Source organism: Rattus rattus, chromosome 14 (genome assembly GCF_011064425.1).
Source record: "Rattus rattus isolate New Zealand chromosome 14, Rrattus_CSIRO_v1, whole genome shotgun sequence".
Lineage (NCBI taxonomy): Eukaryota > Metazoa > Chordata > Mammalia > Rodentia > Muridae > Rattus > Rattus rattus.
Genome location: NC_046167.1, coordinates 24,325,063 through 24,338,549, shown reverse-complemented (window position 1 = coordinate 24,338,549; position 13,487 = coordinate 24,325,063). Strand labels below are relative to the sequence as shown.

General features: G+C 37.7%; 1 pseudogene; it reads left to right on the top strand.

Moving 5' to 3' along the window:
- Nucleotides 1–1,904: 1,904 nt before the first annotated feature.
- On the top strand, nt 1,905–2,685 carry LOC116883864 (annotated as a pseudogene).
- The last annotated feature ends 10,802 nt before the right edge of the window (nt 2,686–13,487 follow it).

Sequence of the window (13,487 nt, the reverse complement as noted above, 5' to 3'; positions counted from 1 at the left end):
AGTAGGTAAATCATACATAATACATACATATATACACACATACATATATTATATACTACATGCATGCATACATTACATACATACACATACATGCACACATACATACATACATACATACACACATACACACATACATACATGTTAGAAATATTTTACATCTTGGCATGTAGTTCATTTCCTTCAATCTTCCTAAGGCCTCTGAGAGAACACATAGAATTTTGAAGATGACATTTTGTTGTTGTTGTTGTTGTTGTTGCTGATGTTCAGGGAAACATATAGGTTGCCATCTCTAGCTACCTCAAATAGGTTTTCTTTCAAGGTGTTAAGATCTGACAGGAGCAATTTTGATGGTCATAAAAGCAAAAGCCAGTGACAATAAAACCAAAAAGCCTAGAGAGATATATTCAACATTCTAGAACTTCCAATTTAAAGTGGCAATCGCTCTTTCAATTTAAAGTAGTCATCAATATAGAAAGAAAAATTTCCGGCAACTCTCTCTCTCATCTCAGCCAATTTGGCCATATGACAAAAGCTCTCTCTCTCTGGTGACATTACAGTGTTTTTCCTGCCAATCATTTAAAGTGAAAGTTAGAAGAGAGGGGAGCATTGGCCACAGTGCCTGTGTGACTCTGGTTAGCCCACTGTTTGTGAGAGGCCCCTTTGGAATGCAATCGGCTCATCTATGCATCTTAGATACAAGCAAGGTTCTGCTCTGAGGAAAAGCTGTTCTGGATGGGTTTGCAGGAAGAAAAATGTCTTCTTTGCTATTCATTTTGCAATCCCAGAATGGGAAACATTTACTGAATAATAAAAAGTAGCTTCACTTTGAAATTGTATCAAAGCCTTCAGACCTAGAAAACAAGAGAGGGAGTATATATTGACAGAAAGTTGAAATCCTTAGTTAATTAAATCAGCAAATATATCACAACCAAGCACAAGTGACAAGTGACAATTACATATTGTGATTTAACAATGGATAGTTATTAGCTATGATGAAACCTGTTTCTCAGAGGGAAATTCATAGACCCAGTAACATAATTGAATATATCTCCTTTAAATAAGAATCCTTCCTAGTTTAGAACAAAACAGCAAAACTCAGAAAAAAAATTAAGAAATGCTTTCTTAGAAGTGTGTGTGTATGTGCATATGTGTGTGTGTGTGTGTGTGTGTGTGTGTGTGTGTAGGTACTCATAGAGGCCACTAGAGGGTACAAGATCCCTTGGAACTAGAGTTACAGGTGTCTGTGTACTGCTCAGTGTGAATGCTTGGAAACAAACTCAGGTCCTCAGGAAAACTGTAATCGTGTACTCTTACAGCTGAGCCCTCTCTCCTGCAACTTTCCATGGTACCATTAAACAACTTAAAACAGGCATATTGGAAAAGCCTGCTAAGATAAACTTTAAAAAACAAAATGTACAGATCTCAGTACCCCTGCACCCAATCTTCCTTCAAGAATTTCAAAGACATTTTTCCAGAAGCTCCTAGGCTGGGTTAGCTGTCTTGATTAGTTGCTATTTATCACAGTTTTATAAGTTTTATGGAAAATACTGTTGAATTTTTGAATTTATTTTTTGCTTTATTGCATGTCTATTGAACACACACCAACATTTACTAAGATATAATTAGGTATATATATATAAAGGATAATTGTACAATCTGTTCTAGAGTCCAAATTTACACTTCAGTATAAACAAAGGGAAAATGAAAAAAGACAGAGGGTAATGATTCATTCCACAAAGCAAAATAAATGTTGATGTGTTATGACCGTCAATGATAGAAGTAACAGGTAAGAAACAAGAGGCAAACCCTTTCCTGTTTCAGCCTGAGTGAAGCAGGCTCATGGGCCAGTGATACCCAGGAATTAAGAAGTTTCTGGAACTTTTTGAAGCTCCGCGGCTGTCATCATGCCACAAAATGAATATATTGAATTGCACCGCAAACGATAAGGATATCATTTGGACTACCATGAGAAAAAGAGAAAGAAAGAAGTTTGGGAGGCCTATGAACGTTCAAAGAAAGCAAAAAAAATATTGGCGTGAGGGCTAAGCTCTACCATAAACAGCACCATGCTGAGAAAATACAAATGAAAAAGACCATTAAGCTGCATGAAAAGAGAAACACCAAGCAGAAAGATGATGAGAAGACTCCACAGGGAGCTGTCCTTGCCTACCTGCTGGACAGAGAGGGGCAGTCAAGAGCAAAAGTACTTTCCAACATGATTAAGCGGAAGCAGAAAGAAAAGGCAGGAAAATGGGAGGTCCCTCTACCCAAAGATCGTGCCCAAGGAGAAACAGAAGTATTGAAAGTTATTCGAACAGGAAAAAGAAAAACAAAGGCATGGAAAAGAATGGTTACAAAAGTCTGCTTTATTGGTGATGGTTTTACAAGAAAACCACCTAAATATGAAAGGTTCATTAGGCCAATGGATTTACATTTCAAAAAAGCCCATGTCACACACCCTGAGCTGAAAGCTACCTTTTGCCTGCCTGTACTCAGTGTGAAAAAGAATCCCTCACCCCATTATATACAACACTGGGTGTGATCACCACAGGGACAGTCATTGAAGTGAATGTGAGCGAGCTGGGCCTTGTGACACAAGGAGGCAAGGTGATTTGGGGAAAGTGTGCTCAAGTTACCAACAATCCTGAAAATGATGGGTGCATAAGTGCAGTCTTGCTGGTTTGACGGTAACGTCATACAAGTCATTCCACTCACTATGAAGACTACAGTGTCAGGAAAACACCATCGCTGTGATCTTTCTGAACTACCAATCAGTCTTACCCCATGTGCAGTCATCAAGAAGTATTTATTAAATTGTAAAAATTGGAAAATAAAACACTGCCCAATTAAAAAAAAAAGAAACAAGAGGCAAGACATGTCAACTCAAAGAGCCAGAGATGCTCATGGCTCAGACGTTCCATTCCATGAGAGTGATAAGAGGAGAGATGAGGGTGAGAAGAGAGAGGAGGGGCATTTTAAACGTGTAGGAAAGATGGCAATTTAATGGTGACCAGATCAGGTGGCTGAGATACATGAGGACATTCACTGCTATTTAGTGACTTTTTCCACAGAAAAGATGAGAATTAGGATGAGGATTTCTTCCTCATAACCTTGCCAAGACAATGGCTTGAATGACTAAAGTTCAAGTACTTGCACAGATTCTAGTATACAAAAAGTTTTTAAAGGATCCCATAAAAATACTGTCCGTGGTAGAGTAATAAAGGATACTGGGGTTTTCTCACAAAACATGTCAGACATTGTTGGTCTTGTTTATATTCTCTTTACTTTTGGTTTTCTAGGGCATTGTATGTTTGTTTCACAGGGTTATACTTTGATGTGCCTTCATGCCTTGTTACAGAGTCACAAAGTAATTGATTAAATCACTTCAACACCCAGGAATATCCCACTTGGGCATATACCCAAAGTACATTTCATCCTACCACAAGGACACTTGATCAACCATGTTCATTGTTGATCTATTCATAATAGCCAGAAACTGGAAAAAACATAGATGTCCCTAAACAGAAGAATAGATAAAGAATATATAGTGTCGTTAGGCCATGGAGTATCACTCAGTTGTGAAGGAAACTCAATCCTGAGGTATCTCAGAAATAAAAATATGGTATGTATTTGTTTATATGTGCTAATCGGCTGTTAAGTCAATGATAACCAAGCACAAGGTTAAATATATAGTAGGGAATGATGAAGGAAAGGTAGATTCTTTTTAGAACAGTGAAACGATTTAGTTTGGAATAGATGGGGGAACTGGAATATGAGCACCAAGTGGGGAGGGATGGAGAATAATTGGGTGAGGAAGAAAATACTGGGAAGGACACATAAAATTTAGGGCCATTTGAGGACAATCTGTAAACCCAATGTAGAAGTTTCCTAAATGAAATGGCCAAATAATGGAGAAATAGACTCCCCCAACTGGTCATCTTTTGTCACCAAATGAAACTTCCAGTTCTGAAAATGTGTTGTGCCTAATTTAGTTGTTGGCCAAAGGACTCCTTTGGGAATTTGCAAACAACCCAGTTTCCTGCTCTCCATAACTGATTATAGGTTGTTCTCCACAAACTGACAGCAAGATTCTATTGCTGAAGACTATTTCCACACAACTTATTGAGCATAAAGAAATGAACATGGTGCTTACACAGTCTTCATCCCTATTTCATATAGGTACTCCAAATGATACTGAAAGAGAAGCATAAGCATTAAACTAGCCACAATTCTTTTTATCTACAATGATATCCTTCCTGCGAGATATGCTAATGCATTGGTAACACAAAGCTTGTGTGAATAACCAACCAATATCTGATTTAACTTAAAGCCCACTCCAAAAAAATTGAATCCATACGCAACACTGCTTGGATAACCAAGAACCAAAGACTAGGTAGTTCAGGTAAATAAAGTAAAACAAAATGATACTGTTCTATTAAAAGAACACAGCAATAAAATGACTCCAAATAACATTCTTGTATGTTAATAAATCAGTACCCTGCTCAGCCAACAACAGGGAAACTTCCTCCTCCATCGTGTGGGAACAAGTACAGAGACCCATGGACGGATACTGTGCAGAGTGTGAGAGACCTTGGAACACTTTACTCCTAAATGAGATATTCCCATGAAACCCCTCCCCTCAGAGTTTAGGGAATGCTGAGAAAGAGGAGGCAGGAGGAATGTAAGCACCAGACAGGATGGAGGACACCCAGGAAGCAGGGTCCTCTAAAGCAACAGGGTCTAGACATGCAGCAATTCACAGAGGCTATGGTACCCTGTGGAGAAGTGAACACATGACACCAACCGTAATCCAGAAGCTCTCTCCAATGGACAACCACTTGCAAATGAACATTTGGTTTTCTCCAAGGGAGTCTTGCTGGGAAACAAACTACTCTGAAGGATAGCTACACGTCCACCACTAGACAGGCAACAGACAACAAATCCAACAGCATCTCTGGAGTTTCCTTGTCTCATGTTGGGCCTTTAAAAAACTTTATCTTATTGTTTAAAGCTAAGGTAAATTAATTTTACATATTTTTATCTTTCTACCTACAGGTACTACTAATATACTGTATGTCTTCCAGTTTGTTGTTTTTGTGTGATTCCTGGTTTTGTGTGCAAATAAATAGGTCTATGCACCTTTATCTGTTTTATGTGCTTTTTCTTGAGCTCACTTTCTTCTGTTCGTTCTGTCCTGTTCTCGTGTGTTCATTATTGCTTTCTCTTACATTTTATTTTATTTATCCTTTAGAGGCCCGTTTGCTTTCTAATGAGAGACAGAAAGGGGGTGGATCTGGATAGGAAGGGAAGTGGGAAGGGATTGGGAGGTGGACGATATGTTATATGAGAAAGAAGCAAACAAGAAGGATGGACTGAGAACCCAGATAGCAAACAGAGCAAAGGAAGCTCGAAAGGGAAACTGACAGTGGATGTCTAGTTTGTTGATTCTATGCAAGTGCTGACTGACTAGTCATGTGCTATGGATAAGAAAGAAAATGCACTTTTGCCTTTGATTAAGTGTATGCAGAAAATGCATGTAGTTTTAAGTCTGATCACTTTAGAGACTTTGGTTCTTATTTTTGTGTGGTTCAAAGACCTCGGTGGCCTGATGGTTAGGTTACGACCATAGAGCACACTCACAACTCATTCTATCTTCTGGCTTTTGATAGACCACTGGAGAGTATTGAAACACTCAATAGCTGAAATGTTCAAAACTACAGAAAGGGGGGAAGAGCTTTCCACATTGTAATTAGGTGATTAGTCAGATCACAAACAGAGAGAAAGTTGGGTTGACATTAAGTGCATGCAAATTTTGTCATTATTTTGTTAGGGTGAATATCTCTTTGTAACTTCCTCAATTTGAAGTTGTTTTTGTTTGTTTACTATTCATTTAATTTGGGCAGGATCTAGATAGAAACAAAAATCAAAAATGAATATTTAAGTACTAATTGTCTTCTGAATGTACAATAAGACAAAACGTGCACTTTATACTTAAAAGTCTTCAAGGAAAGTAAATACACAATATGTAGAGAAAACCTTTCAAGTTTAAGCAACAGTATCATCTATAAAGTGTTGCTACCTTGAATAACCAACATGAAATTGCAAGGATAGCTCCAATTTTGTCTCTATAAATCCTCTGAATAGATTTCTGTCATAGAATTATTTAAATTTGCAAAAATATTTCCACTGTTGAGTCATATAAAAATCACTTCAACAAAACAAAGAAAGACTAGAAAGTTAAATTTTGTGTTTAAGGCTTACCATGTACTGTACACCATCAGTTAATGAATATCTTGGGATGTTTGAGGGTTAGAACTGCATATACTGTGGGGTCACCTTGAATAAGCAGGGTCAGGGTTCTGCATTTTCCAACAGACAGAATGTGGTTGCTGGTTTCTTTTAGATAGGAGTCTGCCTATGCTCTCAGAATGTATAAAACTTCTATAAAGAAATGGAAGCACTAGGTGGAAATGGCATTTCATCCGAACCCTCATCTTATGAGGCATTGCAAATCAAAGAGTTCAAATTAAAAAAAAAGAAAAATCTCAACAATTATTCTCCTGTTTCACATTGTAAGTCTTTATTTTACTAGTAGGAAATTGAAGATAATTTGCCTAAACTATTAACATACTGAATTTCTGATTTTTTTTCTCCTAGTGAAAACCAAAAAAAAAAAAATCTAAATTCTAGTTTATTCAGCTGAACTATTGGGGGATATTTCATAATTTCATACTCTAATTACTCTTCATATATTGTTGTGTAAATGATTATAACCATAATTCAAACTTCCAAATCTTGAAACTAAGACCACCTAGCTCAACAATGATTCATTTATTTATGCAGAAGTATATTCTAAAGGCAAAGAACCTAAAAATTTGCGTATGACAGCCAATTTTGTCAGATAAAAATGAAAAATAGATTTATATAGCTGAAGGTAAAATGCATACATAAAATTAATACCTTAATTTGTCATGTATTTTACTCAAGCTGTTTATGTGTATGCAAGTACACATGAGTGAGTGAGTGTGTGTGTGTGTGTGTGTGTGTGTGCATGTGCGTGTGTATGTGTGTGTGTGCATGAGTGTGCACATACATGCACATGTAGAGACTGGAGGGCAAGCTTGGGTGCCTTTCTTCCTCTGGTGCCATCAACCTTATTTATTGACATAGGGTCTATTGTTGGAGCCTTTGCCCATCAATTCATCTAAGTTATCTGGTCAAAGAGCTCCAGTATAGACTTTCCCTGTACTGTATGGTACCCTGATTTTCACAGTGATGGTAGGAATAAAATTTATGTCCTTAGGTTCCCACAGCTCTACCCATAGATCCATCCCACAGCTCTAAGTGAGAGTTCAAAGAGCTACTCAATTTGGGTCTTCAGTTCTTGATCCCGTTTTCTTCATTCCCATGAAGTATGCACAAGACTGCAGCATACCATTTGATAAATGGTATTACAATATATATTAATCATCACATAACATGTTTTTCCACTAGGGAAAGATGCCATTTTAAATGATACAGGGAGGATGTTCTAAGTATCAATTTGATGGTGTTGTCTGCTATCTGAATTGGACCTCTCCAGTTATCTCTGTTGGAGGTTGTAAGTGTCTGATTTGGTAATGTGCTGTCTGTCTGCTACCTCCATTTATCTGATTCTTTCTATTTATCCTGTTACTTTTGACCTCCATATACTTAATAAGCTCATACAAAACAAACAAAAGATTCTATCAAAATCACCAGAAGTCTTTTTAGCTGTCTGGGGAACTCTTATCACCTAATACTATTCTACTGCAGGAGGGGAGGGCATCCCATCCTTTTAAGTGAGGCCGCTGTTTAGTTTGTAAAAAGAAATGTTTGCTGAAATATGAGGCTGGAGCATATCTGCCGGTAATCAGAATTGAAAGTAATTAAGATTTAAAAGCAATGTAAATATGCTAAAAAGTTGAAGAAGAAGCATAAATTGAAATCCTGGCATGTGTTATCCATCACATGGCGGCCAACAGGCATCCCAGTAGAGCTCTAATAATGCTGCTTGAAGGTCAAGAGAGAGGCCAGCTCCAAATGGAGGCTGTTAACACTCCTAACTTCCCTTAACATTGAGATAATCCCTGAAGACAACCCTAACAATCTCTCATTAAGCCAAATTCATGCAATAATGAGAGTTCGACTTATAGGGAGAAACAGGCATCATTTTTGCCTTATATTTTGGTATTCTTCCAAAGCTGATTTGTGTATTATCATTTAATATTTATGTGGTTGAAGCGCATTCATTACAGCAAACAGGCCAGATAACCCACTCACTCAGTGGCAGTTGTAGGTAGACAAACTTCATCTTCTATATTTAGCTATTGCCAAGGAACAGAAACCTGGATACATACAATTTAATGATACTATTTGTTTAAAACAAGTTTTCTTTAAATGTTGGCATTAGAGTACAATGTGTGAGTGGAAAATTATATCTATCCATATTTCAGAACATAGACCCATGGCTAGTTAGATCTAGCTAAAAGGCATGTTGAGGGGTTGGAACCATAATGCCATCATTAGCCATGCTGTTTGGCCTTCCAGATCCAAGCTTGGCTCTTACTACCCATATCAGAAGGCTCTCAACTTTCTGTAACCTCAACACCAGGGCATTTGATACCCTCTTCTGGACTCCACAGGTATTATGCAACATGCAACATATAGTAAAATAAATTTCAAGAATAAAATTGTGAACACATATTTTCATCATGTCCCATCCTTAGAGGCAGAAAAAACCCTCACATTAAAATGCCAGGATTATTGGCTTTACAAAATTGGAGAGAGAAACTCAATTATTTAATAGTTTCATTGATACTTCTAGGCTCAAAATAATTGAGTATCTTTGCATTTTATCCTTTTGACATGTTTTCTTTGTTCACTTGTCATGCTCTGCTTTGGGGACATATTGTTAGGTTGAATACTATGTTAATATATTAAAGTTTTTTCCATAAAAACTTTTAAACTATTTATCTATATAAAATACTTTAAATATAACTTTCAGAGTTTGTAGAAAAATGCCAGCACATGCAGAGTTGAATGACACCAAGATAAAGATAGATGTGTGTGTAAACTGCCAATCATCTGAGTATGGTTAACTATATAGGTTGAAATATCAACAATTCAGGGTTCATAACTGATACCTGATGAGATAAATTCATATTTCCTGCTGGGACTCTATTCCAGAAATTTTGCCACTTTTATTTTTACACATCTTGCTTTAGCATAGTATTTTGGAACCTATGAATGGAGCCACAATTACAATGCACAAGTCTTTTCTTCTCCTTTTTTAGCTGAAAAATTCCAATGATATATTTTGTTTTTTGAGATATATGTAATATACAGGTGGTCCACGACTTAAAGGAAGCTCAGTGGAGAGATTTCAACTTCACACAGAAAAGAAAAAATGCACAAGTCTTTATCAACATCCAGCCCTGGAGTTGTGCACTTGATTTATCTGCTGTTATTCATCAAGTCTAGTTAGTGCGTTCACTTGTATCCCTTTGTAGTTTCACTGGGATATTAACGATCAATTTTTGGTTTTCTTGTGTGTGTGTGTGTGTGTGTGTGTGTGTGTGTGTGTGCTTGTGATATGTGTGTTTGTGTCTGTGTGTGTGATGTGTGTGTCTGTGTGTGTGATGTGTGTGTCTGTGTGTGTCTATGTGTCTGTGTGTCTTTGTGTGTGTATGTACCTGTATGTGTATGTGTGTGTGTGTGATATGTGAGTTTGTGTGTGTGTGTGTGTGTGCACACTCCCATGTGCACACCAGCAGGTGGAAGCCCAAAGACTTATGCGAGGAATCATCCTGGTAAGGAACCTTACACTTTATTCATTGGTTAAGGATCTCTCAACCAAATCCAGAGCTGGCCATCATGTCTTCTCTCATTAGCCAACTTGTCTGGGGATGCCCAGTCTGTATCTGTCTCCACATACCAAGGCTGGGTTTAAGGATGAGCTACCAAGCTCTTCTGACTTTTATGTGGGTTCTGGACACGAAAATTCCACTCCTTATGTTTGTGCAAGTGCTTAACCATGGAGCTATGGACACAGCCCCAGGGTTGGGCTACATCTGTGCACTTTCTATTCTGTTTCCACTGTGTGTCAAAGGGGAGTTCTTTGAATTGGTGATTCCATCACTGATTTTCCGCAGGAGAGGCTGAATCTGCTCAGTTCTACAATAAAATCTTAAATATGCTCTGTTCCAGATCATTTCCTAAGTAACCAAGTCCTAAAGTAACCCCAGTTCACCCACCTGTTGTTTCTTCTGTGTCCATTCTGTTATTTTTCTGCATGGTTAGCCTCTTGTGCAACCACCCAGCAAAAATTTATTATTCTTTGTTTTACAGTAACATCTGTAATAATTATTGTACTTTATCACTGTTTTTAATTATCTCATCACATACAAACTATCTGTGGATACTTTTGTCCTTAATCCATGTGGGGTGTGTGTGTGTGTGTGTGTGTGTGTGTGTGTGTGTGTGTATGTGTGTGTGTATGTGTGTACTTATTGTTGTGTGTGCATGTGAGGTCAGAGTTTGACACTAAGTATCTTCCTCTATTCCCCTCCATAGTAACACTTGGTAGAGGTTCTCTCACTAATTGAGTTAGAAATGCTCTGTAGAGCCCCTCTCCTGCCTACTCTGCCCAAGAGCGGAAATTACAGATATATACAGCATCTTTCTGCTTTGACCTGTATTATAGGGATCCAAACTCAAGTTCTCATAATTGAACTGCAAGCACTTTACAGCCTGACAACCCAGCTTCTGTGTCATCATTCTTGCTTCATCATTTTTGTTTTGTTTACTTTGGTTTTGTTTCCGTTTTGCAAATGCACCGAATTTAAGATACTCATGAAGCTTTTACATGTGAACATGTTACAGCTAAAATGTGAGCTTTAATCTTTCCATTTGCACTTCATTAACATTCCATGGACATGGAAAGCATTCTGTTCTGTTTAGACCTCCTCCCCATGTGACATTTCATTAACTCAAGTTCCTTTCAGTCCACACCTTCCTCTTCTGATAAACTGATTTCAGCCAGTCTTTTAAAATTCCTTGGGAGAGATTATTTGTGAAGAAATATGTTCCACTAAAATGTTTACTTCTGAAAGACACAATCATTGGATATGGAGGAGGCCCAGCCAATGGCAGATTTCTCTAATCATCCAAAGATGGGATTCTGTCAGTTCTGGCCACCATTGTGCTTCTGGAAGCAAGACATTGCAACAGAAATCGCCTTTGTAGGGCCTGATTTTTTAGGAGGAGGCGGGTTGCTCTTAGATCTTCTTGAATCAATTTTATTCTTACTCGTATTATTTTATCTTTGGTATGGATTTGCATCTGTTACTCCAGTTTGGAAATGACTGCTTTTCCTGAAGGTTTCTGTCTTCCATAAAATGCCAGAATACTAACAAATCATATATTTGGGAGGGAGAAGAGGTAGCTAAGAGCTCAGGTGGCTAAGGTTCTGTTCCCAGGATCTATGTCAGATGGCTCTCACCATCTTACAACTCCAGTTCAAGGGATTCAAAGGCTCTGAACTATAGGCAGCTGTATATACACACACACACACACACACACACACACACACACACACACACACACACACACACTGAAAAATAAATATTAAATCATGTTTTGAAAATTGAAACCTAGTACAATGGAAACTTCCAAAAATATATGAAGGCAATCCTAATGAAGTCTTAAAATAATGAGGGAGATAGAGTCCCAAGTGGCCATAGATTGTTACCAAACAAAGCTTCCATACAGGACAGAGTTACAACCAATTGTGTTGTGGGCCAAAGTGGGCCATAGAAATCACCAAACAACCCAGGCTGTTGCCAAGACAATATGTTGCTCTCTGCAAATTGACAGCAAGGGTTGATTGCTGAAGACAATAGCCACATAACTCATTGAACATGGTCAAGCTGGTGCCTAAAGAAAGCCTTCACTCCTTTATTCTAATACCATTGGTATAGGAAGGGACTCTGCACTTTATCAAAAGAGAAATGTAACCACAAACCCGGTCACAAATTCTTTAATCTACAGTGCTACCCTACATGCAATATATGCTAAGGCAATGGTGGCACAAACCTTGTGGGAGAAACAAAGCAGTGTCTAATTTGATTTAAGGCCCTTTCCACAAGATGGAACCCATACCCAACACTGCTTGGGTAATTCAGTATCAAAGATTAGATAGCCCAGAAACCTAGGGTAAAACCAAATACTTCTGTTCTTAAAAAACAGGGGTTATTGATAAAATGATTCCTAATAATATTTTACTATATTCATAGATAAATGCTTTATTCAGGTGTCACAATAGATGCTTCCTCTGACAGCACATGAGAACAAATACAAAAATCTGCAGCCAAACATTATTTAGAGAGAGAGAGAGAGAGAGAGAGAGAGAAAATTTGGGAACATATAGCTCTAAATGGAATTTATCCATCAAATTATCTCTTAGGAGCTTGTTTTTTTTCTCAAAAGAAACAGAAAAGAAGTAGATCCAGGTGGAGAGGAACTGAGTGGAGTAGAGGGAGGGGAAATTACAATCAGGATGAAAATGAGAAATATAACCAGGATGTACAAGAAAAGATCTATTTTCTTCCTTTTTTTACTTTTTAATATTTTCATTGAATATTTTATAGATTTACATTTCAAATGTTATCCTCTTTCCCTCCCTTCTCCCATCCCCCTCCTGCTTCTATGAAGATGCTCCCACTCCTACCCACCCACTCCCACCTCAACTCCCTGGCATCCCCCTACCCTGGGGAAATGGGCCTTCACAGGGCCAAGGGCTTCTCCTCCTATTGATGCCAGACAATGCCATCCTCTGTTACATATGTGGCTCATGTGTCCTCCATGTGTACTCATTGGTTGGTGGTTTAATCCCTGAAAGATGAAATACTTAGGCAGAAGTATGGAACTTGAAAATATCCTCCTGAGTGAAGTAACCCAGTTATAAAAACACATGTGGTATGCACTCACTGATAAGCAGATATTAGTCCAAAAGCTCAGAATACTCAAGAAACAATTCACAGACCATATGAAGCTTAAGAAGAAGGAAGACAAAAATGTGGATGTTTCGGTCCTTCTTAGAAAGATCTATTTTCAATTAAAAATTAATGTGTCCTATATAAAAATAAAGATGTAAATTCTATTATCATATTTTTTCTTTTCTTCTTCATGGTTTGTTATAACAAAAATCTACCATCATCTTTTGTCTTTATTCTGTATCTCAAGGTCTCTGGAAAACAATGGCTTATTAAACATTGTTCCTTGTTTTATTTGGGTGGGTATGTAGGAATGGTTGGGTGGGTCCCTTAGCCTTATTATCTTATTTTATGAATTTTTTATTGTTAGCCTGGGCTTAAAAAATATCCATGGGTAAGTAACATGAGTTAGGCCTACATTACATGTTACATACTGTAACTAATAATATGTAGTGATAGCAATACTCTGTGTCA